This window comes from Prinia subflava, chromosome 3, assembly GCF_021018805.1.
Source record: "Prinia subflava isolate CZ2003 ecotype Zambia chromosome 3, Cam_Psub_1.2, whole genome shotgun sequence".
Taxonomy (NCBI): domain Eukaryota; kingdom Metazoa; phylum Chordata; class Aves; order Passeriformes; family Cisticolidae; genus Prinia; species Prinia subflava.
The window spans coordinates 25,861,931-25,889,831 of NC_086249.1; the positions used below are offsets into that span (position 1 = coordinate 25,861,931).

General features: G+C 39.9%; 1 long non-coding RNA gene across 1 annotated transcript in view; it reads right to left on the bottom strand.

Annotated features, from left to right (window-relative positions):
• Positions 1–7,795: 7,795 nt before the first annotated feature.
• The window catches only part of LOC134548590 (uncharacterized), a 30,985-nt gene continuing 10,879 nt past the window's right edge, over positions 7,796–27,901 (bottom strand). The window contains exons 2-3 of the long non-coding RNA XR_010079816.1: positions 9,264–9,495; positions 7,796–7,950 (exon numbers count right to left, since the gene is read on the bottom strand). This is a non-coding gene — a long non-coding RNA (uncharacterized LOC134548590). The remainder of the gene's footprint in view (positions 7,951–9,263; positions 9,496–27,901) is intronic.

The following is a 27,901-nucleotide window of genomic DNA, read 5'->3' on the forward strand; positions in this document are numbered from 1 at the left end:
ATTACCACAAATGGGGTATTTTCTTGTAAATTCAAAGATCTGCCCTGTACCTGGAAAAAAAAAAATAAAACAAGAAAAAAAAGAACTTTTTGGATTCAATTTATCTGTAAATATAAATATTAACGTGGTGTTGCTTGGCTGCACATGAGCACTTCTTATTGGTCAGACACTGAAGCTGTTGTCTGAAATCTTGAGACCCACAGAGACCACAGTGGAACTAATGAATGGGCCTGAACAACACTGACTTTTATGTAGACAGAGGTATGGGGACTGAACAAATCAGACTCCCTTAAAGATAGACTGTGTGTCCTTTCCTGGCAAAATAAGAATACAAGATAAGCATGATTTGTTTTTTAAGTAGTGCTCCTTGGCCTTTTGTTTGAACACTGACACAGGAAAGGCAAATAGGAAGATTCCTACCACACTTTTTTCTCTCAAAGGCAGGAGGATGCTTGTGACAGAAGAAGTGTTGAAGCCATCTTCCTTGCACCCCACAGAACAGAGTGACACCATTATCACCACTCCAGAAGTCCTGGTTGTTTCCCAAACCCAGGGGTGGTGGTGACACTTCCCTCTCACACACAAATGAGCCAGTTCCTGAATTCCCTCAACTCATCCTGCTGCATTCAGCTCTGCACCCCAGGGGTGGAGACCTGCTCCAGAGCATACTTCAGCCAACCCTGATGGACTTTTCTGTGAGAGCAATGAGAAGAGGGAGGGAAGCCCTCCTGCTGTTAGGATACAAGTGTCTGCCAGATGTCAGCTGTTTCAGAGGGTGACTGAACGAAGCCAGTGCTCTTCCCTAGAAATAATCACCTGGCTCAGTGACTGCTCCTCATAGCCAGCTGTAGTAGCCAAGAGTCCCTGCTTGCTCAACTGGTCCCAAAGCAGCAGGAGTCATTCCCTTTCTCTTCACACTTTTCCCATCTCTACCAATTCAGTCTTTTGGAAGGTTGGTATGGAGAAACTGCCTCTGGTTCCTCTGTCTTTGTATTTCTTTAAGGTTATTTCAAGGCTGGGGAAGTGAGAATCTACAAAATGTAAACTGGGCTGAACACAACAATATCTTGACTTCTTCATTTCATTACATCCAGGTATTGTATTAGAGAAGGCAACTAATTCTGTGCCTTTTCAATATAACTGATGTTTTTAGAGTGAAATTTTATAGCCTGAAAAATAATGGCACTTACCTTATCCAGCTCCATTACAAGAAACTTCATTTTAGCTGAAAATTTCTCTGGGGCTAAACCACCTAACAGACATGCTTTTGGTAAAATAACATATTTGAATCCTTAGGGCTTTCCTTTCTGCAGAATTTTTATGTATGTTCATGGGAGTAAGTGGAGATGACTTGAACTAGGGCTCAGGACCTCTACAAGCAGACCTCAGAGAGCACATTCAGGACACCAAGCAGAAGGTCTGACTGCTGTTACAGAGGCTGGAGCAACTCCTCCTGCCACTCCCATGAAGATCAGTGACGTGCCCTGCCCAGCCGTGCTTCAAACAGATGCTCAGTAAACTTTTGTTCTAGCTCAGATGAATATTATCAAGTTATGAACACTGAGAAGAATAGTAAAGATCTTCTAAAAGAGAAAACAAACAAACAAAAAGCTCCAAAATCCTTGAAAACTGTAGAAATGTATAATTAAAGGGAAACTTCGCCTTGTGAATTGCTGTTTGCTGCAGAGAAAGAATAACTTTTCCACTGTAGAGTAAACACACAGTTCAGGGACCAAGTGCATTTTTCATTTGGCTGGTATAACCTTGCAATCATTCAGCATCCACATCAGTTGATCAGGAGAGTCCTGCTCACAGAAAGGCTGCAGAATTGACAGCAGTGCATATTTCATCAAATTAAACAGAGCAAAAAGACCCTGGACTGATGGATGAATTTTCCTGTCAGTGTGTTGGTACAGTGCATTCAATTCTTTGCTCTCAATTCTTCTCTGATAATGCTCAACTCTGTGAAGCAGAGTGGAGGAAAACCCAGTGGTTGAATGTGCCACTGTGGAGCTTCCTAACTCTAATGTATCAGTGAACAACAAAGGAAGACAATTGCCATTGCAAGATGTTTCAAAAAGGCTTGGATTCACACAGGGCCTCCTAACACAGTACAATAACATTTAGCTAAATGAAGACAGCCTTGCAGGGTACTGCAAGATCAAGAAGATCAAGCCATAAACCAAGGATACCCAATATAAAACAGAGAATTAATATAAATTTTAGGATGCCATTAGGATTTAGGTTGAACATTAACTAGCAAAATATGGCTCACTTACAAATCTACTATAGTTTAATGTCCCTGAAAGCAAGTTATGATTCTAATATTATCACAGATGAAATTCAGTTTAGTATCAAATTTTGTTCTAATGTGAGAAGGCAAGAAATGTAGTTTAAAATCCTGAGGTTTTTTAATGGCAGTTGCAATAGGAATTTGCACAGAATTAAATCTTTAGTCCACAATGACTAAATATTAGGAATAATTTTATATATTCTGTTAAAAATTTTTACTGAGGTTAACTGTGAAAAATCCCTACAAGTGACCCCAAAAGAACCGCCTTCCCCCTAAAAAAACCTTAAACCTAAAAAACCAGTGTTCTTTATCTTCTAATATTCCTTGGAATATATTTGTTGAGCCTGGGTTCTCATTTGAATAGATACAAGAGAAGGACAAAGGCTATTGCTAAACATTTATTAAAATGCTCTTCATGTTTCAGATGAGAACTGACCAAGTGTTTTGCATTAAACATCTTCCTTCTTCACATATCTGTGAAAACCCTGTTCTTTCATTGTGCCCACAAGGGTCTCTTACATATGTTGAATAAAGTTTGACTTTCCCTCACAGCACCTTAAAATCAGTGAGGCTGCTTGAAGAGAAAGATATTTCTCTGTGTGAATAGGAAAACAAGAATCTCTTGGAGGACATTAAAGCAGAGACAGTAGAAACATGGTGTTGTTTATATTATATACGTATATATTTGTGTATTTCCTTTGCTGGTCCGTTCACAGATTACATGAATTCTGGTGCTGAGCTACAGAACTGAAAGCTGACTATGACATGCATATTCTCCATTATTCTGAACACAGTTAAAGTAATTGTTGGAAACTATAAATGGCTATGATGCTTTACAGAGTATGAGCAAATAAATATAGAGAAAATAGGAAGCTCAATTCACATACAAGTCCGTAACACATAGTTCACTCACATGGTTACTTGTGTGTTTTCAGCTGCTCCAGGATACACACGGCTGAACAGTCTTTGAACGTTTTCTGCACTGATTTTCCATTCAGTGTTTATTGTGTGAGACTTTTATGGTATCATGAAAACCCTAGTTCCTCTGAAGGCTAAACTTTCTGTTTGATTCCTTTAATTTCTTTGCAGTCATGTTCATTTTGAAGTTCTCCAGCTTATATAGGAAAATTTCTCTTGGGTCTGTGATGATTTGCTCTTGCTCTCTACAACCACTTGAAAGGAAGAGGTATTGAGATGAGGGGAGCGTCTCTTATCCCAAGTAACAAAAAATAAACAAGAGAAAAAAGTTTCAAATTGTGCCAGAGGAGGTTTAGATTGGACATCCAGAAAAATTTCTTTCCTACAAGGACTGCCAAGCACTGGAATAGGCTGTCCAAGAAATGTGTTGGAGTTACCATCCCTGAAGATGTTTAAAGGATGTGCAGGTAGGTGTTTATAGATATAGTTTAGTGGTGGACCCAACAGTGCTGGATTAATGATGATCTTAGAGATCTTTTCCAACCTAACCATTTTTTGAAACTGTCTTTTTCTTTGATGAACCCATTAATCAGCCTTGCATGGTACTGAAAATTCATACAAGGGTATCACTTCTAGCTATTTCAGATTATTTCAAAGCTGACAGGAAGAATTGATTTTATAATGTTTTTGCTTCTTTTCATGACTTCATTGTTCCTTCAATAATGAAAATTCAATGTTTAATTTTTGTATTTCCATGCAAAAATCTAAGCAGCTTTAGTTGATGAGCATTTGCTCTGGATGCACAGCGGTTGAGTTTGCCTTCAAATTTGGTCATTGCTTAGAAGAGGAGTTCCCTTCATTACCATGCTTAGAAAATTGAAGGAAATTGGTCTCCTGCTTCAGCTCCATTATTCAGGAGCTGACTAAAATGTCCTCTTTTTCAGAAGTGTTGAGCTCTTTCAGTCCAGTGTACAAGGGATACAGGTGGTTAACAACAATGAGAGCTTAAACCACATCTGCTAAAGAGACTAAATATTGATTTTGAAACTGAAAGCAGGAAAGTTTGACATTTCAGAGTAATAATACTGGGCAGATTTTTTTGTGCATTAATGATCTTTCTGAAAGTGGTTTTACCCTTTGAAATGGGGAACGACATCTTTGGGGATTAAATGTGTTGCATAAGCATGATTAATTGGACTACATACTGTCATTTAGTTCTCCAAAGTTGTTTTCACCCAGTAGCAGTGGGACTGGCCCAAAATGTTTTATTATACTCTTTGACCCTCCAAAATAGAGGCTGCATATGAACTGCCTGTTGTGACTGTCTCTGGCCCATTCAAGTTCTCAAGCTCTTCCAGAGAGCCTTTTGGAGAGGGCCAAAGCCATCTAACATGGCCCAAACTGCACTGGAATCATTTAACAATGCAAATTTACAGTGCAGACAATTACTTTCGACCACTGAGCCTTCCTTGCAACTCTTTAACTTACAAATCTAGACACAGCTGTAGTGTCCAGACATGCCATCACTGACTTCTTTGATGCAATTTTTACCATAATTGCATGTAAGCCTCTGAAGAAGCCTTTTGTGTTGCAGGATACGGAGTCCACAGCACAGGGCACTTTACAGCTGAGGAACTGCAATATGGGAGAAATAAAGAATGAGTTCCTACACACAGCTACTTTGAGCTTTAACTGAGAAAGCAATTTTCAGATTGCCTCTGTATTAGGTAAAGCTGTAGAAGAATCCAGAGGAGAGTTTATACACCCCAAGACAGAGGTGTTTGTAGAGGGAGACTGGAGTCCACGCAGGCAGTGGCTGGGTTGCACTGTGAGTTTCTCCATTGATGAGATGGGACAGACCTCCCGGCTTAGTTGCCACAGCCACATCACTGCTGTAGGAGACAGCACCCAGGCTGGAATAACTTGCAAAAAGTTACATGATAAGTCAGTACAAAAGGAAGTTTTTTCAGTCCTAGGCAAAAGGTAGGGTTGGTCATATGATGTTGAGATACAAGGAATCACACAAAAGAGGCTGAGATAGACTTAAATGTTTAAAGTTTTATTCATGGAGTCTGTAGCTGATGGCACACACCCACTCTAAAATTATTGTTGGAAAAAATACCAAGGAGAGAAAGAAAGAGAACAGGGAAAGCAAAAGCTTTCAGCTGTGGATAGCAAAAAAGAGGTGAGGCAGAATCTCCAATGAAGGTATCTTCTGGTGATCCTCTCCAGGTGATGCTAATGATGATAATTTTCCACCATGTTTTTCCACAGTGACTATATGCCTTTCATTGTGACATGTTCAAAGTCCCTTCTGGATACTCCTGCTTCAAACAGTTTGTTCTGAATGAGCCCGAGTGTTTATATACATCCAGTGAGCTGGGGTATATATTATGAGTCCAGCTGGAGGTTCAAGTCTCTGTTAGCCACTATGTTATTGACTAATTTATTATTTTCCTTTAATGTAAACTTCAAGCTATAAAAGAAAGGGTGGGAAAGAGCAAGGAGAAGGAAGGAGTTATTCTTACCCTGGTGGCAGTTTCTTCCCATGAGAAATCAGAGATGAGAATAATGTCAGGGTTGCAGGTGCAACACCATAGGAATAACAGCACAAAAATAACAGCAGAAGAAAGGTTAAAATAATGGAGCAGCATTGGTGAAAGGTAACAGACCTTCAAGTAGAAGACAGATTACAGAATGGCAAGGAAAAGGACCTGAGCAATGCAGTGTGAAACCATTCTGTAACAGCTTGGTGTCTGCTCTTCTCTCTCCACTTCAGCTGTGTTCACACCTCCTCCAACGCCTCTGGAAGAAGCAGGTAGGGCAACAAAGGTTTTTCTGTGGGTTCAGGTGATCATAACGTAGTCCTATGTGCACAATAGTCCTATGTGCATCAGCAAGGAATAACTGTGTTCTATTACTAGAAAAAAATTCTTAGACTGCTTTATAAGATTTAGTACATCTGTCTTCAAGACTTTACACATCTCTTCCTCTAAATTTATTAGAAGTTATACATTTCTTATGTTCACAGCCACACAAAATCACAGAATCAATTTTTGTAAGAGAAGGTTTGTAACCACAGGGTTTTTTCAGACCAGCTGTACCACATTTAAAAGTCTGTTCCTGATAAATCTGTGATTTCCTTCACATTCACTTATTTTACACCATCTGAGGATCTAGCCCTCTGGCTACAAGCACTACCTAACTGCAGTTCCAAACCATAAAATCCATTACAATATTAACTTGGCATGTGTTCTGTACAATAACAATTTTCCAGGACAGTAAACTTTTTTGAGGATAGTAAACTCACAATATTTCCCTGGTTGCAGTAATATATTTCAGTCTGCTGCCAAGTGCTGCAGATCTTCCCAAGTCTGGCAAAGTTCTACACATTTTAACAAAATTGTTGTTGGTGTGTATAATTTCTTTACTTACAATCCGCTTGGAAATATTTATTATTATTGGTCAAAGATGTCAAATTCAATAGAAAGAAAACCCCAAATAGACCTTGAGAGTGCCCCTTCTTGCATTTTCAAATGTGAGACTCCAGCTGGTACTGTGACCTCTGCAGAAAGCTCAGTATAAGCCTAGAGGCAGGAAGCTGGGAGGAGAGCAAAGGAGCAGCGAAATGATAGCACTTGTCACTCACAGAACAGAGCCCCAGAATGTCTAATCACAGTGGATTCTGGAGGAATTCAGCCTGAGCAGGTCTGGGGGGCTATGAGAAGCTTCTGTCAGTGAAAGGTGATGTGGGGGACCATGGAAGGGCATTTGCCTCTCTATGTAACAAATGGCTGCCAAAAGCTGATGCCTTCTGCAGAGTGAGATGGCTTTGCTTGCATTTTGTATGAGATGCTATTCTTTGAAAACACAGGTAATGAGGCAGGTCTGGAGAGGTTCAGCAAATTTGTGAGTGACAACTAGTGAAAGAAGCTGTCAGCTATAACAGGAAACCTGTGCTGTGGTGGGGACTGACAAATACTGCTGGCCACATCAAATACTGAAGGCTGGTAGCAGTTGACAGAAGCCTCTGATTCCTCCAAATCGAGCTGGACATGGTCATAATGACAAATACACTAATCAGTCCCCAACACCAACAGTGTACTTGTCAGGCCTCTGGTCTGGATGGAAATTGTTGTACAGGATGAAAAGGGGCAGGTTGGGAAAAGTGTGTGTGTATATACACACATGGAGATCTACCCATCCATGCAAAAGCCGTTTGTGACGTGTGTAAAATATATATAACATGATGTATTAGAACATGAAGTATGCAGAAAGAAAGGGGAGGTGGTAAATTTGGCTGAGTGCCCCACTGGCTGTTGTTGGACAGTGCTGCTTGCTTGTGGCCAGCCTGCCTGAACCAAGGAAATGTGAATGACCGCTTGGGTGCCAAACTCAGTTCATAGCAAAACAGAGCAATGATCATTTCTGGAGAAGGCAAAATCTGAAGAAAAGTCATTACATCACTATAGGTTACAAAATCTCCTCCTATATTCAGTTGTTATTCTCTGACAGTGATCAAAGGGAGAAAGTATAATCAGAGGCATATAGAGTAAAACTTACTCTTCTAATTTCTGGGAATCTTTAGTACTGTAAAAAGATCATCTCTCTCTCTCTCTTTATTTCTCTTTCCTTAAAACTTCAGTGGATTTCCAGAAGTCCCATGTAGGGGTTCTCATGATGTTCTATATCCTGTGATGTAGAGGCAGGGAGGCACAGATGTGGTTCCTATTTCATGGCTGTATAAATGATAGATGATAGATAGATAGATAAAAATAGATATAAATAGATAAAAAGATAGATATAAATGATAGATAGAAAGAGACGATGTCTACAACAAGCGTTGTCCTGGTTGTAGGCAGGTGCTTGTGGAAAATATGAGGATGAATTTCCTAGTGCAAGTGAGTCAACAATGAACTCCCTCAGAATTCAATCTTCAGTTCATCAGCATCTAAATATTTCATGCTGTACGAAAAAGAATGGTGACTTCAGGGAGAGTTGGAATTTGTTTTCTTTTCAAAGAGGTCTTATGCATTGCTTTTTTGACATTTTCTTTGGTTCCTTTCTGAGAAAGGGGACTTTAATCATTCATTCTCTTATCCTTACAAGAGATGACATCATGTTGCCATTTTCCTGCCTCCAGTCCACCTGAGACACTCAGGCTCTGAATAGAAGATCAGTCTTGATTAGATTTCTACAGATATGTGTATTGAGGCAAGCTGTATCTCATTCTGCACTCAGGTTCTGCATCTCAATTTTGAGAATATTTATTATTAATAAAATTGCTGCTTATCATCTCTTCTGATATTAAGACTGTAAAGCCCGGTAATATTTGACTTTTAAAAGTCTATTCCGAGTTGTATCACCAATTGAAAAGTTCTATTTCCCATAAAAAATAAACTTAGTATGCAGCAGAATAGATCAACTGGACTCACCTGCTGATAGATATTTTTTGTAACCTGACACTCAGAGTGTTGTAGACTCTTGCAGAAAGAATTTGGTCTCAAAATTCATTTGTGAACACTTGAAAAACACACTTTGTCCTTACACATTTTATATTATATCTCTTTGCAAATCACATGAAGAACAGAATATAAACAAGTTGTGAATATAATACTCTGAAAAGTAGTTGCTCAAGGAAAAAAAATTGGTAACGTATGACTACCAGACTATTTTACTTTGAGCTCTAGAACCTGAATTTCAATTTTGATTCTTGAGAAATTACATTGAAAATTAATAATGGGACTATATTAACCACAAGAACAGTAAGGTATGGATGAGTTTCATTTCATTGGTGTTTTCTTTTTTGGGGGGGGAGTGGGGGAGGTGGGACTTCAAAGGTTTTTTTCAAAATGAAATCATTATCTACTTAAAGTTGGAATTGCCTCTAGGAAGTCTTAGAAGAGTCTTCATAGAAAGAAAAGTGTTCAGCCAAGATGTGGCTATGCTTGAGTGAAGCCAGTCAACAGGCACCGATTTAAACCACTGAGGGATCTGATTTGCTTGGAAATGGGTTCTGCCCCCCATTAGATAAGTGGTTACTACATCTCACCTTCCATGTCAGTGCCTTCCACAGGAAAATGCCAGGTAGCTCCCTGCAGTCCAGGTTTTGGCAGAGCAGAACACATGGTAATAGCCAGGATACAGGAAGCATTGAGCCACTGTGGGTGAGCTTGTTGCACTAGTCTAACTTCTTAGCTGTGGTAGCAATAATCAGTCAGGGACTTCAGTTTTGGGCCATGAGATGAGTTTGGGTCAGATTTCTCGCTTTGGAAAAGCTGTAGCTAGCAGATGGTCAGAAAAAAAATAAACAAAGACAATTTCATACACATGAAGTTGGCTTTGGTCCCCCAGTACATCTTAGGGAATTCTACTGGATTCCCACCCCGCTCAGTTCCAAGATACAGTTTAGTAGCTAGACATCCAATTGTGATTCAGGTATGTCCCTGTTTGCTCCTGATGTACTGGGCCCCTGGCCTTGGAAAGGAGGGTGTTTCCTACTGTGCTGCCATTTTAAATCCTGTCTTAAGACACAATCTGAGCTCTGACTGCTGCATATCAAGTAACAGCTATATTTACTATGCAGGAAATATCTTCATAAGCAGTGAGACTCCATTCTCATTACAATGTTTTAATTCTTGACTTGTTCTGGCTCCTGTACCCTGAGGCTGAGGAAAGGTATTTTTTGATGCCTGTCAGAAGTAGCTGTCTCATGAGAAAGGTGGATGCTTTCTGCTCAGGATTTTAATTGGGAGGCCAAGCATGTCTTCACAAGGACAAGTTACTCATGCCCTTGGGGCAGCTCTGATGAGTATAATGCATTTTCTCATAAGTGGAAGCTAAGTAGGCATCTTCATATACATTATCTGCCAGTATAATTAATAGATGCCTGTATTTATGTATCAGAGCTGAGTGATGATGATAAAAAAAATTGCTTAGTGTTCAATGTGTCAAAATATTAAATAAGACTTGGATACCCTGAGTCTCACAAGGCTGCAATAAATACTCCCAGCTTTCCACTAGTTCCCCTTCTGGCTGTCACACACTCATCTGTTCTGATTAATAGAATCAACCTTCTAAAGTTAAAGATAAGAAACACTTTTAAATGGTGAAGTGGGACATCTGTAGTAAATGCATATTCTTTTCAGTCCAGAGGAGGCAAGTGGTGTAAGGGAGTTTGGAGTGGCTTTCAACAGGATATTTAAGCATGTAAATAGACTTTGTGAAACATATTTTCCCCTGTCTCATCTTTCTTCCACCTTTCTGATGGATATGCACTCATACTTTGTTTAAAACCTACGTCTGTTGTCTTTTACACTCATTCTGCGCAGATAACAGCTTTCACAGATTTTAGGATGGCAAACCTCATACCTCAGAGGTGTTTTACACTGTTCTGTTTCCTGTCATTCCTCAGCTTTTCCAGCATCTTTGATCACCCTGTGAATATGCTCCAAAAGAAGTGCCTTCACTCACTTTATAACAAGAAGGAGGCAGGTTCCCTGTGGTCATGGAAGATTTACTCACAGAAGGCTAAATTCTGTTGGCAAATCTTCTGGTGTCAGACAGGTCTCTAGAACAATCTTGGACAAGAAGTCTTGTTCCATAAGCCTGTCTGCACAGGCTAATGGTAGAGTCAGTCCAGACCATGTCCTGCTGTTGCCCTCTGCACCTTTGCTGGGGAGTTGATAGGAAAATCTCTTGCACTTGTGGTCTCAATTAGCCATAATATGTATTGCCTTTAGTTAAATGCACAATCTGTGTGAACCATATTAACATCCTCAGAAGCTTCTGACAACAAGGAGCATGAAGGTCTTTAGACAGTGACCATTAACTCACAATTCTTATGTTGGTGGAGGTGAGTTTATGCATTTTCAAAAGTGAAGTTTACTGCTTGTGAGGAATCTGCCATTATTTTGTTATTTTTTTGGACAGACTTCAGACAATCTTCATCTCTCTTAATATTAGATGCTGTAGATTAGACATGAGTACAGTTTAAGTTCGAGGGTTTTAATTCTTAGGTAAATATCCAGGTTTGGAAGAACCTGTTTATCAGAATACAGAGAAGGTGTATATGACACTCTCAGGTACATACTTTGAAGACACAACCAAGTCAGGAGAGACTCAGCTTCTTTGCTTCTAGATGTGCTCACAATAAGAGAACACTTCAATAATAGAGGAAAGACTAGTTTGAAAGGCTTGCCTATTAGTAAGTCATGAAAAGGAGGAGGACTGAGGGTAATGCCAGTTTCATGGGTTGGTTAAAGGGTTGATAATGGTGCCCCACAGGGACACACTAGGGAGCACTCAGGGAGCATTGGTATCTGCTTTTTCTCAGACTGAAGCCAATTAAAAGGAAAAGTACTAGTGGTAGAAAGAGTGGAATCACTGAGCAAAAGAATAATGCTATCATTAATCAGAAGAGCTGTGAGAATACTCATGCCTGGGTTCTTGTTTTTAATATTTAAATACCTGAGAGTTTTCTTGCACAGTACCTTGTCATGCTTTTAGTAAAGAAAATCCTTAACAGTCAGGACAATTTAGGACATTCTGTAGCTGCAGCCACTAGGGACACACCACAGACATGGGAAATCCCACACAACAGTGACAAGTGCCAGGCTGGACTCCAGGATGAGGATGGCAGGGAGGTATTGTAAAAAATACAAGCCAGGGCTTGATGCTGGAAAAATCAAGGCTGTTTTTAAATTGGTGGCTGTGGGAAAGATGAGTGATCAAAGTCTAGGCAGTCAGAATACCATGGAAAACAGGAGGGAACAGTGGGTCCAGGCCAAAGCCAGGTGCTCGATCTTTAAGTGTAAACCTTGGATATTGGGTGGTCACTCTGAAATGAGGACTCAGGACCTCAACATCAGTATTCAGAGTAAGCAGTCATGGCTGTGTGGGTAGAAGATGGCTGCAAAGAGGAGACCAAATACCATGTTGAGAAGCAGAAAGCACACACAGCTTACACAGCTCTCCTGGCTGGTCTAAGAGCTGGAGTGAGGCCCTGGTTCCTGTTGCAGAATTCAGATTCCTGGGGCCTGATGGTGGCACTGCTGAATTGCAACACAAAATCTCTCACCAAATTTTCAAAGATCATTCATAAAAATGTACGTGACCACTGATGCCTGAAAACCAGACCCTTTATTTGTATTTTCAAGTGCTTTGAGAGCAGGGCACTCAGCCATGACTTAGGAGGGGGGGATCTGTCAGAAGTTTATCAAAATTATATCCCTGTAACAGCATTCATTATGACTGCATGATCTTTTATTCCATCATTTGAAGTGATCCCTGTGGGTCTCAGAACAAAGCACTGTGTGACCTTCATGGTGGAATTAGACCAGCCACCAATACCTTGTAGGACAAGAATGGTATGACAGTGCTGAATGGTTTGGTACTTGTAAAGAATTTGTTCTAAATCCTTGGATAAAACAGAAAGAATAATCTGTTTCAGACATTTTTTTTCCTTTAGGAATATACTAGAGCAGATTATGAAGTCTTGGAATGATTCTTTGAACATTGATCCCAGTGCTCTAAATGAAGACTTTGTGAACAAGTTACCAAAAGACAATTGTTGTGGAATTATTCCTTTTTTCATATGCTCTTTTCAATTCCAAGCAGCAGAGATGCTACACTTTGTTATTAATGATCCACAAGTGAAATGCAGTAAATGACTGTATGTGAGCCTTGTCCTGATGCAAATCTCATCAACAGCCTTTAAAAGGACCCAGCTATGGGAAGTGATGGATCTGTGGAACAAATATGTAGCCCGTTTGTAAAAGGAGTATGTGATGCCACTCATATGGCCTTCATCATATCCATGAATATGTGCTCTTGTCTTGTTTCTGCAAATTCTTTCCTTCCTGTGTTCAAGCAAGAATACCTCAGAGATCTACTTCTATCAGCAATGGGCTGTCCTCAAGAGTGGAGAACGGGCTCTGAAGCAATGACATTTCAACAGACTGGGAAAAACTTGGTGGCTAATTAGCCAGAATAATAATTTGTACTGTGAGGAGATAGGGAGGCTTTTCTTTTTAAGAACTAAGTGACCTAAATTTCCAGTTCCATTCCTTTATGGTCCAATGATCTAGCAGGCTGGGTACAATATTTCTTACAATCACATATGCCAGCTATGCACATTGTTTAATTGGCCTGAACCAGTTCACTAATTTTAAGAATGGTTTGAAAAACTAACACTGATATTCATGGAGTCTATCAATTTCTCACCTCAGAAGAATTCCTTAAATTAACCCCTATGTACAGCCTACTCCTCCAATCCTTGTTCAAACAGCATTTCTACTGATTTCGATATAACCTTGCCTTCAATGTAAAGTCTTAAGAGAGACTGACTGGAAATTAAATCCAGTAGCTTGGCCATCTTAAGCAAACTGGGGAAAATACATTATGCTTGTTTTTCTGAGGTAACATGGTAATTGTTTTACAAAATTTGAATAGAAAGACAAAATCCACCTTGAAAGAAAATCCCAGGATTTTCCTGGCTTGCAGTAAATATTAAATTATGGCTTGATTTTTTCATATGACATTACAGGCGGCTAGTAGTTTACGGGACTTGTCTTGAAAATTGATAAATATCCTCACTGCCAGCTAAAGGCAGTGGTATGAATGTAAAAGATGATGAATACCAAAAGGCATGGAGCTCCTGCTTGTTGATGTTTTAAAGTCATTGTTTTCAAGCTCGTACCATGACCAAGAATTGCTCTTGAAGAGGCATGCCTGAATTATCTCTTGTTTTATCTCTTTCTTTTCCACAGCAATCTGATTTAACCACGACTTTTGTTTTGAAGCCATATCCCTCAAGTATAGCTAAAGGACAAACTGTCTGAAGAACTATATAAATAATAAATCCTACTTTTAAATGTCAGCTCTAAACATACATCCTGAAGATCATTTAGTTTGTTCTTAAATTATAGGAATAATAGAATTTTGCAGAAAACCAGCCTCTATGACATTTCTTTATATTTCATATTAACGTCAAACAAACAAATTTCCAGGAGTGAAGCTGAACATTCTATTCTCCCGCTTGGTTTCTGCTGGGTATTCGAAACAGCTGTCGCTTCTCCTGGAAACCAGTGGCATCTTTGTGTCTTGAAAAATCTCCCCTCCCCACACCATCCACACTTTTTATGCTAAATGAGTTATTGGATTTTAAACTTGATAAACAAAATTATTACTTCTATTTCAATTTTGTGAAACAATTATCTTAATTTTTCTCTTGAGCCTCTTGCTTCACATTGCATCCTGCATTATACCATCAACTGATTGATTTATGAGTGTTTCTCTCCAGAGCAAAAAGCCTATTTGCCTTTTTTATGCACAAAATTTTTATACCCTGGTGTTAGATTTGAAAATTCTCTCATCCATACTGATCTAATAAGTGTTTCTGCCTTGTGGAAGCTAAGGATGCTTGCAGTAAATTCTGTTCCGACAAGGGCATCCCCTGGAGGATCCATAAAATTTCAATGGTTACATTCCCTTTTTATTTAGAGTAAGGCAAAAAAGTTGGCAATAAAACCAGGAAAGAGGACCATCTATACCTCATCTGAGGGCTTATTTCGATGAAACCCAAAGTCAGGGAATAGAGTTCTGTTTTAAATGGATTAATCCTGTCCTCAAACATTTGGTGTATCACAGATATTTACTTCTCTACTGTACAGTTAGCCCACACATATTCACTTTGATCTTCAAAATGTTGTAGTTTGGGTCCTTTTCCCCCTTACTTCATGGTCAGGAGAGACATAGCATCGCTGTTTCTCTCTCAGTCCTAAGGGACACTCCCAGCTGCTGAGTGTGGCGTGCAGATGTCCTCGGGAGCTCTGAGTCCCCACCCTCCCACTGAACCTCTTGTGTGTTTTTCTCTGGACTCATGACACCCCACCCACAGCCTGAATGCTTGTACAGCATCTTTCTCACATTTGCCACATTCCTTTCTGTTAGTTTTATTTGTTTCTCTTCCTTATCAGTATTATTATTTTTCCTTTTCTCACAAGATCTTCTTGGGACAAACCCATGAGTCCACTCCCATGTGTCTTTGTTCCCTGCTTGCCTTCTGCCCTTGAGGCCTGTTCCTACCCAGCCAGCATCCCTGCTTCTGGCACAGCCTTTTGAGAATTGGATTCCCTCCTGTAGGAGCAGACACACTGTTGGAACCAGGTGCATGTGGGGATTCCTGTTCATTTGTTGTAGAGAATCACGAACCCCATCTCCTGCCAGCTGAATATCTGCATGCTGAAGAAGGTCTGGTTGGAGAAGAGTGGTGAACACTTGTTTACCACTGGGACAGGACACACCTCGGGTTTAAATCTCTCCAGTATTTCCCTCAGGGCTGAGAAGGTGAGGGACAGGACCATCCTCTGCACAGTCCTATCCCCTGGGTGGCTGATGACTGGAGAACAGATTATTTTCATCTTGAGTAACTTCACTGAATATAGTAGCAGAGCATCAGAGTTATTCTGCTGACAGGTTGTGCTTCTTAGATGAGGTGTCAAAATTCTTATAGGAGCTTTCCAGAGCAAGAGAAGCCATGGGCTGGCACAGAGGATAGACTCTAGGGAACCAAAGAGGAGAGACTGAAGGGAACCAAACCCCTTTGCTTGGGACTGAGATACAGGTCTTAGGGATGTTACCCTCCACTCCTCCATTTATGCAAGGAGAAGAAGCTGGCCTTTTTTTTTCTTTCTGTTTAGCACTAGTTGTTTGACTTCAATTGTCTAATGAGGCCTCCTCAAGCGTGTGCTTCCTGGTGACTGATACCATCCTTGGAGACAGGTTGCTAATGGAGGCAGATCCTTGTGCCATTTAAATCCACGTAGGTTTCCTGCCTTCACCAGAAGTACAGCGGCCAAGTGCATAAAATCACTGGGAAATTACAAGTCAGTTACCATGAGCTCCCTGCAAATTGCCTTTCCTATCTCAAAGTGATTAGAAGTTTGAGGACTGGATTAGAGATTGTAAGAGTGCTTTTGCTCTACTAACTCTCTTAGGGAACAAAAGAATTGAAATGGGTAATGAAGTATTCAGTAAGTTTGCTGTTTGCTCCCTCCTGCCAGTTGTTTATTTCACTGAGAGCCAGCATGTGTGCTTAGCTTCCCTGATATCTTTGTACTTTCTTTGTGGGGCTGCATGTCTGTGACAGAGGGTGGCAGGTTCTTTAACCTTGTCTGTTGTTGGGGAATTTGTGGTATTTCAGGTCTGTACCTGTATCTGGGACACAGGAGGATATAAAGCTCCATGTTATATAACACTTGGAGTCATCCATTTCTTTTTTATCATATCTAAAATTATCCTTTTTTTTTTTTTTTCTCAGATATTAACATGTATTCTTGTCTCTGTGACTCACTTGGTCTACTCAGATTAAGATAACGAGATAAAAGAAATATGTGTCATTTTGTTCACAATTATGCAACAGCTCTAGTCACTGCAAAACACACCTCGATTGTCATAAGGTCCTTGAGGAATTATAGCACTGAGGTGTGAAAAAAAAGAGGTGAAAACAAGCCATCATCGTGTTAAAGACTTCTGCGGCTGAGCAGAAACACGTGTGTTTTTTCTGCTTCGGGTAGCTGAAAATCACCGCTTTTACTGACAGCATAGGGCTCACCATCTTTATTAGCTAACCTGTGAAGAACTGAGTGTGCAGGGAAATTCTTTTATGGTTTGTACTTGAACTGTCAGAGCCTTTTCCTTCTGCCTTCCACTCCTGTCAAGTGGGAATAAGTCTGAAGAGCTGAACTGGCTCCTTTGCTCCAGAGTGCCACCGATGTGGGACACAGCGCTTTGGGCACTGCTGCACTGGGCAACAACTTGATAAAGCAAAGCAGCAGCAGGTTTTCACAGGCAGCTGAAGCCTTCCCAGAGCTGAGAAGGAGAAGGGTGTTGGTTGTGACTGACAGGTGAGAATTGTCATTTGGGTATAGGAGGACTCCATTTCTGTCTTTTTCTGAGGAGATTTTAATGCTCAACTCTGTTTTCAGTGCTGTATGACTGCACTAATCAAGCACTGGACTGGGAACATTTGGTAGCTGTCTCTCCTTTCAGTCTCTGTAAAGGTTTCCCCAAGGTCCTTGGGACAATCTGGCTTCTTGTGCAGACATGTGCAAATATTTTGTGATTCTATACACAGCTACAGAAATTGTCCTGCTGGTGTGTAGCAGACACAAAACCACTGTCTGCTCTAGTTCCTTTATTATAGAAAGTCTTATATGACTAAAACCAAACTGGAAAATGTAATAAAAATCTGCTGATTAAATGAAAATCCAGTTTTGTGATGGATGTACTTGATGACTGATTAGAGCCTCCCTCTACCTCCAGCACTTTATCACAGGCATCAAAATGTAGTTACATCTCTTATCTGTTGCAAACCTAGAAAGTTATATATACTTAGCAATCCTGTGAATTATATTACTGAACTTCAAGCATCTAGATGCAGTGTTTGAGGCAGAAGGCTGATCTCCCCAGGTCCCTCACTTAGTCAACAGAGAGAAAAAATATCCTCCAGTAGGTAATTTGTGCATGCAAAGCATGTTCCTTCTGCAAATTTTCCTCTGGAGGAATTTCTTCCCTTCTGCTGTTTACTGGGGTCCTGTGGCTGCCAGTCACCACAGCAGATAGCTTTGTGGGCATCTTGGGGGCAAGCTGGAAACAAACCTTTGGCAAGGGCTGGGAGAGTATCAAAGGACAGCTTTGAGGATATGTCAGGGCTGAAGAGCTGCCCTTCTTTTCTCAGGGAATTAGGCAGATGAGGATTTCAGAATTTCAGCACACCAAAGAAATATTCTGGACTTTGAGAAAACATGTTCTCTGCAGAAATTCCTGTGCAAACCATCCCATCAGCCAATTTCTGAGTTGGTTAGTGAAAATTTTTAGCTCAGTTGGTCAGAGCTTGGTGCTAGTTATCATCAAAGTTGTGGGTCCAATCCCCATATGGGCCATTCGCTTAAGAGTTGGACTTGAAGATCCCTGTGGGTCTCTTCCAACTCAGAGTGTTCTGTGACATTCTGAGACATTTATTTGTAACACCAGTGTGGGTGCAGATGAAACAGCACAGGCACAGCTGATCACTGTTCCTGGAAGGTAAAACACAGCCACGTGTCCATAACAGATTGATCTTGCTTTCCTCCCAAACATGTGTGTCTTCCCTTGGGTGTTTGGGCCAAGAGAAGAACTTCTGCAGGGGTGATTGTATCATGCCTGAGGGAGCTGCTGAAGCTGAACAGGTTCCAGAGGATGTGAAATGAGCAGGGAAGAGGTAACAGGGTGGAGCTGATGTGAACACAACCAAAACCCAGCAAAAAATGGAAAGTAAGAAACCAGGATACAAATGGGATAGCAGAGAATTTCTTAGTACCAATGGGCAGTGATTAGAGTTTGCTGCCAGATGCACTTAACTGGCTGCAACCAAGTGTAGGAGGACACCACCCACCTGTGAGGGTACAGACAGTGAGGGGAAAATGGTAGAAAATATTTGGCTTCTTCTCCTCAGGCACTGCAATTTTTTTTCCTTTTTGAAAAACCTTTTTTTTTTTTTTTTTTTTTTTTTTTTAAATAGAAAACCTTTGGGCATTCTTGAATTACATGCTTTGAGAAAAAGCCTCAGTTACTGAGGCTCAGTTATCTGACATGGCTTATTGCTTGCCAAGTGTGCAAACTGCTTGAGGGAGGGAGTGAATATCAGAGATGTGTTCATCCAGGCACCGCACTGCTTTGTAAAAGACTGGTCTGCTGAGCACAATATCTCTAAAAAAATTATTAGTGCTTTACAATATTACTGACTCTTCAAAATTTGATTATATTTTGACATTGGGATGACTTTAATTTTCAAGTTTTCATTCTCTATTCTAACTCCAGCCTGTTTGGACAGATGGTCAGTACCTGCAAATGAAAACTAGAGCTAACACAAGGATATATGTCACCTCCTATCTGCATTTCATAGTGGAAATGGCTTTTTCGAATCTCAGGTGAAAAATAAGATCCTCATAAATAGGAATTGAAAGAAGTAGGGCAAAAAGTAAAAAGAAACAAATGTGACACAGATTTATTTACTGGCTTGTACCTAAATTATTGTTATGCTCATAGGTGTACCAGAAGGCAATCTTTAACTGTGATGTCTTATGACTAATTTAGAAACAGAATTTGAAGTGCAGAAGAAATAAATTCACCTCCTCTTTCCCCTCATTCCCTCTTAATTTGCAGGAATACAAAACAGAGCCAGGAACAGAGCCGATTCCTTGGACTGTGTAAACAAAAAGTGCAGATAAAAGACTGGCAGGCAGTGGTTTAGTCACTACCATGGCTTTTGCCATGGTTCCAACCCATGAGAAAATGAGGAATAATCTGGGTCTGTGACTGTCCTCCAGGAAGAAGTGTGCACATAGCCAGCATGTTTTGGAGTCTAAGTTTTTCTGTATGTATCAAGGTGAGCCCTTTGCTCTTAGTCCTAAGTTATGAAGAGCCTTTGAATGTTGTTTTCTTTCCATTCAGCGCAGGTAGTAATAGACCTTATCTGAAATTCTTGAGGCAGGCATGTGCAACAAGATATTAAGAAAATGTATCATTAATATTTTTCCATTTTCCATGTCATAATACATCACTTTTCAAGGCTTTGCTCACATTTTCCTTTTCTTGACTTCTCTATTTTTTCTTGTATGATTTTTACCCTCTGTGTAGCTGTTCTGTGAGTGACCCCAGTTTGCCCCACAACTGTGAATGTCTGAAGTAGGGTCAATAATCTACAGATAGGCAAAGAGACAGAAATTGAAATATCATGAAACTAACAAATTCCTATAGGAACTACGGAAAACAAAGAAAGGAAAAAAGAAACCTAATACTAATAATAAACGCTATGTGCCTCCTTTATCATTATCAAATATATCATGATTTTGCACCCTTCTACACAGGTACAGCTGGAGCATGAATCAGTGGAAATGCAGTGCCTCAAGTCTTGCTAGAATTCAGTAGCAAATCTGTCACAGAGCTCTTGGAAGTACATGGAATCTGGACTGTCACACAAGAGAAGGTGTGTGGTGAGCAGGATTAGCATAGGAGACCTGGGCTGAGGTAATTAAATCATTACAGGGAACTTGACAGCTGAAAGAAATAGTGGAAAGTGGAAAATTCCCTGTAACAGAATTACTATGGCATAAATAAAAATAAATAGTGAAAAAGTCAAATGTGATTTTAGCGTGTGTGAGCAGAGGGACTTCAAGTAGAAAGTGTGTAAGGTCCTGAGCAGCTTGCATGAGGGATAGAGTAAAATAGTTACCATCAAGAAAAAAGAGCTTTGAAGCCAGAAATCTTACAAAGAGAGTAACGATAAGTTCCGCAGAAAGGAAGGAGGCGTTCATGTCTCCTCACACAACAGACTCTGACTTAATCACTTGAGCATAGCCAGGATTAAGAGAAGATATATTTCTTTCAACAAGTAATGCAAAAGTAAAAGCATCTCCTAGTGAGTTTAGATGTCTCAGTTAAAGGCCAACCTTGGCACAAGAACAAACGGGTATAACCTAATTTTCCATGGATTTGGTTTTTGGTTTAGTTAGAACAAGGTTTAAGGTTTTACAGCTTTCTTGTAGTAAAGAGATTGAGAACAAGATACTCTGTTAAGGACAGACTTTATTCAATTCATGTAAGTTCTATGACTATATGTGAAAGATTATACCTTGTGGCTGCCTGATATGCCAGGGATAGATGATCCACAAAAACCACTTTAATATTTCACTGGATGTTTATAAAGCTGTATTGTGCACACTGTTACAAGAGACTCCACTTTGCTGCCCTTCTCTGCTGAAGACTGTGAAATATGTTAGTGGAGCAATTTGGTACTCTGAATCCTACTTTAAATCCTATCTTCCTGGCAAAATATTGTACCACTAAGTTACTGATAAGAAGAGAAACATAATTTGAGGCTCTAAATCCCTATTTTCCAGAGGTGCCAAGGGCCAGTTTTGAAGATGTGTGTCCAACTGATGGTTTGTGTTTCTGTGATGTTTTCTCTCAGGTGTGAGGGCATCCCAGTGCTGGTGGGTGGGATGTCAGAGCCTTTCCTTCCAATGCACAATGTTCAGGATGCCTAATTTGGCTGTACAACCTCTAACTCTTAAACTGAACAGCTCTGAATTTGATACTTGACTTCTGAATATAACATTATGGAATCCCCCATCCCCTGTGGGTCCTTATTTCACATCTACTTTTTTTCGGTAGAAGTCTGTTCACTGTGCTTTTTTTGAGATCAAAATGCTGCTGTGTGAGAATAAGAAACCTATCTGGATAGGAAGGTTCATGTTTCAGTAACAAGAAATCTAATTCTGGCTTTTGAAGTACAATTCTCTTTGACAGGAATGCAGATTTATATCTGAGGTAAAAATGTTAGAAACTTGGTGAATTACTCCACATGATATTCACACCTTATGGAGAAGTTATGGGTTGCTAGGTTAAATGCCTTTGATGCATCCTGTGGCAGGGAGAGGTTTTTTCCCCAGTTTTTCAGCCTATACATCTCTAATCTCAGCTATAAGGTATAAAATGATGCTGAGCCACGGGCTTCCTAAGTGAATAATACATATCCATTGAGAAGATGGCCCTTGGCAACTCTTTTTCTCAGTTTAGCTTCCAAACCACTTACAAGATTTTTCTTGTAAACAATTCCCCTCCTAAATAATGGATTCTGGAGCAGTGATTGATTGTTCTGGCAAAGTTATGTTCATTGATTGCTAGGAAATGACTTTCCCACTCAGTTACTGCTCAAACAACAAAACAATAGCTGTAGTCACGGTATTTTACAGCAGTTTTCTAGATGGTTTACACAGATCTTAATGCCTGCCTATTCCTATCTACTTCACCCTCTCTGCTGAATTTGCTGCTGGTTTGGTAAGGCCATAGAAAAGATTGGTTAGAAGAGACAAGATGACAGCCATTTTTTAAAGTACTGCTTCTTGTGTCTGTTTTTTTCTCCTGTTGTGCTGGTTAATAACATTTTTGTCATCATATTTAGTGAGCCTGTCCTGGTTCTGGGCAGGACAGGGTTAGATTTTTACAGTAACTGGCAAGGGGACATGGCCAGACCCTGATGTTTTGATACCATCTCATCACTTGCCAGGGTTGTAAAGGTATCTTCTCTGGAGAAATCATGGGAGGCTGGGAGGTGAAGGATATTATTTCATTTCCATTTAAATGCTTTCTTTGTCTTATACCTTTTGTTATTAGTATTGCTGCTGTTACTGTTCCTTTTCTTATCTCATTGCTGTTTCTAGCAAGTTGTTCTTACCTCAACTGTAGTTTTCACCCTCATGTCTCAAATCTCAATCCCATCCCTGGAGTGGGAAGGGGGAAGGAAAGGAGGAGGGAGTGAGCAAGTGACATCTGGTTGGTGAGAGTCTTGGCAAGGGCACTGAACTGGGGAGTGCTACTCCTGAATCATGACAGAGCCTTAGAAAAAAGAAAAAACTCTGCATTCCTACTGACAGTAAATTCCACAAAGCTGAAAAGAGTGTAATAAAATGCAATAAGAAATGGGATGCTTTAAAATTTTTTCTCTGTGTTTTAGTATTACTTTCAGTATGCTTCTGCTTTAAGATAACTGCAATATTAATCTAGCAGAGTTTCTAAATTTTTAATATGACATCTGCAGTACTTAGTGGGTTGAACACCAAGATCAGAGCATGATTTGCTGTAATTTTTTTATGGTGACCTGAGCCACTCTGACATTCATATAAGAGCTACACACTATGTCTTTGGGAGAGGCTGAGCTTTGATTCTTGCAAAAAACATGTTTCAAGAACTGCTTTTGAACAGACCCTCTTCAACAGAGTGTAGGAAAGCCAAGACAGAATTTCATGGACCACCTTACTTGTGGTGTCACGAGGGCAGTACCCTAACAAACCTTGGTCTTTTATACTCTATGGGATGATAATGGCTGCTCCCACAGAGCAGTGGTGTAAATGTGATGTGGCTGTCATGGCATGTGTGACAAACCTCTCGCTACAGGCTTTTCTTGCTAGTAGCTGTTCATTGAGTGTCATCAGAACAGGGGCATCCTGGAGAAAAAACCTCATGTGCATAGCTGTGTGTGTCTTGCATGCATCTAGGGACTTTCCAAGAGAAGGCTATTGTCTCCATGATTAGGGCCAGAAAGTTTCTTTGAACAACACGGACCCAACCAGCTCTCAGTATGTGGTGATGAAGTTCTGATGTGGGCTGTTAAATCTTGGTAAAACAAACGAAAAACAAGATGACCAGAAACAGCATCTCCTTAGCAGCTCCAAGTGCCAGACAACTGTCCTGGAGTGCAGCAGAAAATGTGGCGAGAAAGGGTTGCCCACACACTATTTAATTTCCTGTGTTGTGAGACTCATGAACACTCAGCAGTGGGAAAAAGGACGTACTCACAACTTGGACAAGCATGTACTCACAATAGGAACAAAGGACAGACCTGCAGCTCCTGCTCTGGACAGGAGTTTGAAGAAGGTTCAGAGCTTAAATAGAAAATGAAAGGCTTACGTGAAGGACAAAGTTGCTGTCCGCTCATTCTGCCTGATGGCAGAAAGTTTTGAGGATGCTTTTCTGGATTACATTAGAGGCTAAAAAATAAATGTCTGGTCTTAACTCCACAGGTGAGTTAGGTATCCCATCAGTAAACATACTGACTTTAATGGGCTCACATTTTCTTTATCTGGTCAAGATGTTCTTCACAAGGAGTGTGAAATAATGAGATAGATGAGGAATGACTGTGTTTAATAGAAGCTTCCCTTTCAAAAGACAAAAGTATGGCCTGGTCAGTTTTTCTCCAAAATTAACAATGTTTCCTTTAAGTTTCTTTTTCTCAAACAATAATTAATCAATTGAGGAAGCAGATAATAGTTGTTGCCACTGCTCAGATTCATACCGTGTCTGTATACTGGTAGGATAACAAAGGAGGGCTAATTAAGGAGTACAGACCTGTTTCCATGTTCTTAATGATGAAAGAGGAGTCATAGTCTGAGTAATAATAGATGGTGTTTAAGATTTGTCTTGGCCAATACTTAACCATAAAACAATACATCTTCCGAAATTTTGTTATAGAAATAATTGCTAATATTTATCTTCAAAGAAGACAAATTACATAGGATAACAGAAAAAAAATTAGCTAGACTTTTATGCAGAAGTACCAAGTGTAAGACATTGGGGTTTTACTGGAGCTGGGAAGTGACTGCTGCTGCTCCTGGAAGATGCTGCCAGAGTGCTCTTCCAAGCCATGGTAATCTCCATGGAGGTAGTAAGGATATTTTTCTATCCTTGAAAGTCTGGCTAACCCAGAAAAACTATAATTTTTTTTTTAACTTATGCCTTAACATTGCCTTGTTTAATAAGAATATATTGAAAGAGAGAAGAAAAAAAAGTGTGTGTTTTACACCTCCCGCTAGGCCTGGGCTGCGTGAGTTATGTCTGTGATTTCACAAGATAAAAATGAGAGATGTAAAAAGTGAGATGAAGTGAGTGAAGTGTTGTCAATTTGCTTGCCATGCAAACCAGTCCAGCCACCCTAAGTTCTCTCCTTTTTAAGTTTTAAAAAATTATATGCAAAAAGATGACAATAAAAGGCTATCTATAACAGCCCAGGGAAAGCTGTTCCAATAAGTTGAGTATTCTTATATTAGGAAAAAATTATCATAATTCTAATCTGAAATAGTTTACTTTCCATTTTATCCTCTGGGGCATAATTATTCTGTTATATTGAAGAGTCAATGTCTTATTCCTACATACTTAAGAAAAAGAAAGTAGGGGATGGGAAATTATTCCTGGACTAGCAAATTCACATCTCCACAGTCTTTGGAAGCTGTATCATGGATGGAGAGCCCACAGAGCACATAAGGCATCCTGGTTACTGTAAATCAAAGAGGAAGGCAATGATCCTCCCTCAATGACATTCATGTGAAACAAATAAATAGAGTCTTCAAGATGAGCTAGATCCCGTGCTTTAGAAGAAATCCTAGAAAAACAATCTGCCAGACTTATTCAAGTAAACTTTCAGTCCTGACAGGTCTGATAGAGTGTTTAACCTTGGGACAAGACTTTCTGCTGAGACACAATCCCTTGTTCCTAGCTGTGATCCAACTCAGCATAACTAATTATGCTCCTTCTTCTGTTGCCTCAGAGGAAGGCAGCACCTCTCTTCCATTCCTGAAAATAATCTGTTGAGGCAAAAATAAATCTGTTATGTAAATGTGGTAAACCCAGATGCAATCAGTAGACAATAACAAAACTTTTTTCAATCACCCTTAGAAATTCCAGTAATTTAAAAATACAAACTTTCCCAGCCTCTGATTAAGGAAGTAATCTCTCTGGTATTTTTATCACTAAGTTAACCAGAGTGAGGTCCTGAATTAGTGTCTTTAAGACTGTTCTCAAACTTCTGTGATTCTTGAAGACCAGCTTCCCAGATGATCCAGGTACTTCCCTCTTACCACCTTCCCTTGTGATTTATAACTTCCTTATTTTCAGTTTAGTTTCAAACTTTGAAATTTTTGTCTTTGTATCAAAAAACGATCTGTGCAGGGCCCTGTAAAAATAACTTTCATAAAAGCTGAAGGTCATTCTTTACATGCAGACACTGTTTTAAAAGGAATGTTACTAGGAACATCATGTTTTTGTTTAAAAATTTTGCTCTGTTGTTACTAGTAAGACTTTCCAAGGAAAATAAAATAAAATAAAAATCTCTAGGGTTTTCTGGTTTTATTATTCTTCATGTTTTGGAAGTGCTCTGGATGCAGTTGATTTCCCATATTCCTATGTAGTCCATTAAGTTCTGTAAATGCTTCAGCACGTTCCTAACCTCACCCATGGGAAGTGGCCACATGGCAGTAAAGGCAACAATTCACATTAACAGAATGTAGTGCAGGATTTTAGTGGGTTGTTTTCCAAGGCACACATTGCAATGGACTAGGGAATATTTAAAATAAAGAAGTGCAATTATGCATCACAAAGCTAATCGTATCTGAGACATCATTTGAAAAAAATTAAGAGTCATTTTTGAGGGAAAATTTCAAAGGTGGTAAATTGTCCCATCTTTCAGTAGTCTATTTGGTTTTTGGTTATTATCTATTCTTTGGGTTTTTTTTCAGGTTTCTATGGGGTTCTATGGCTATCCTGTAGCTGCAGCTAAAGCAGGCTGGTAACCATTGCTAGCCCCAAAGCCAGTTAGCGTGCCAAAGCTGTCCTGGATGTCCTGAGGGACAGTGATTGCATCTGAGCTGCATGCTGGAAGAGTTGCCTGGTCATGGTACCCCTATAACCACACCTGGCTTTTCCCTGTGAGATTGTTAGTTCACCTAGACAAAAACCATGCTATGGACCTGCTAATTCAGCATGCCCAGGCCTGCATGTCATGTTTAGGCCTTTAATATAGATATTACTTGTGATTCTCTACCTTTACTTCAGCAGACATACCTCCTCCTGTCTCATTACACTAATCAGCAACCAGATCGTAAATTCTTAGCCTGTTAATTGAAAACGACAGGGATTTGTTCTGAGAGAAACATTCTTGAATCTATGACAAGGCATTGCTGCCAAGGGTAAAGAAGTGATTACAAATATATACTTGTTTCTTAGCAACCATTGAGAACTCCCCTTTCTAATTAATACTGTACCGTTCCTGGAAAGCCTTATTAGTTCACAGTACTGAAAGGTCAATTCATCTCCGTTAAAAATTGATGGTATGAATAATTTTTTGTGAAATTCTGGCCATGCCTCTTTTTAATCTTAAGGCAAGCAAGCAAGCTGTTTTGCTTTTTACTTATTTTTATAACGAGCTTGAAAATACTCAAACACAGGACATGCATGTGTTATTCATCTGTGAAAAGGAGTGACAAGTTTTCCTTCACTCTGTACCTCAGTTCCTACTAGCATGAAGGAGAAATAACTTACCCATGAAAGGTGTGAAGAAGGAGTTCCTCTCACTTTACCTGCACCAACCAACCACAAAAGCAGAAGCAAGAGGGAGCATAGGGTTCTCCAAATCTCCCCAGCTTACTGAAGTGTGAAGACATTTTGTTGTCATTACTGAAATGACCTTCTTGTGTATTAGACAGAGTGCCTGAGACAAAGCCAAAGCTATGGAAATTGGCTCAGTGGCTGCCGCATATCTATAAAGATATGACTGAAGGGCAGCAGTCTCATTAGTGTTGTGACACACTTATGTTGTTATCATAATACACATCTCTAGGGTTACAGCAGTTGTGCTGATAGATAGTTCTAAGTGTCCTGCTCCTGTGCTAATATGAAAAAGTCCAGTTTGGAAAGGAGGAGAGATTGTGAACAGACATTGGGTAGACCAAAATCAGAGTTTTTAACCTGACATAATTTTGGATTGGTATGGTACTGTTCAGACATGAGATGAATATTGTGTGAGGCTGCAAAATGGGACTGCAGCAGATGAGAGCAGAAAAGCCCACTGTTCTTCTGTCATCTGGCAAAGACTGCATTAGAGCTCCTTGTGTCTTAGAACTGTTGCATAGATGCAAGGATAAAGACACAGGATAAACACAGAGGTGAAACTAAGACACATTAGGTGTTTACAAACTGATCTGAAGTGTTTCCACTCACTCTCACTCTATATGATCAGAACTGATTACCAAAGAGGAGGAAAAAACTTTCTTACTATTGCTTTCAATCAGAGTCAGATCCTGAATTCTTTGAAAAATC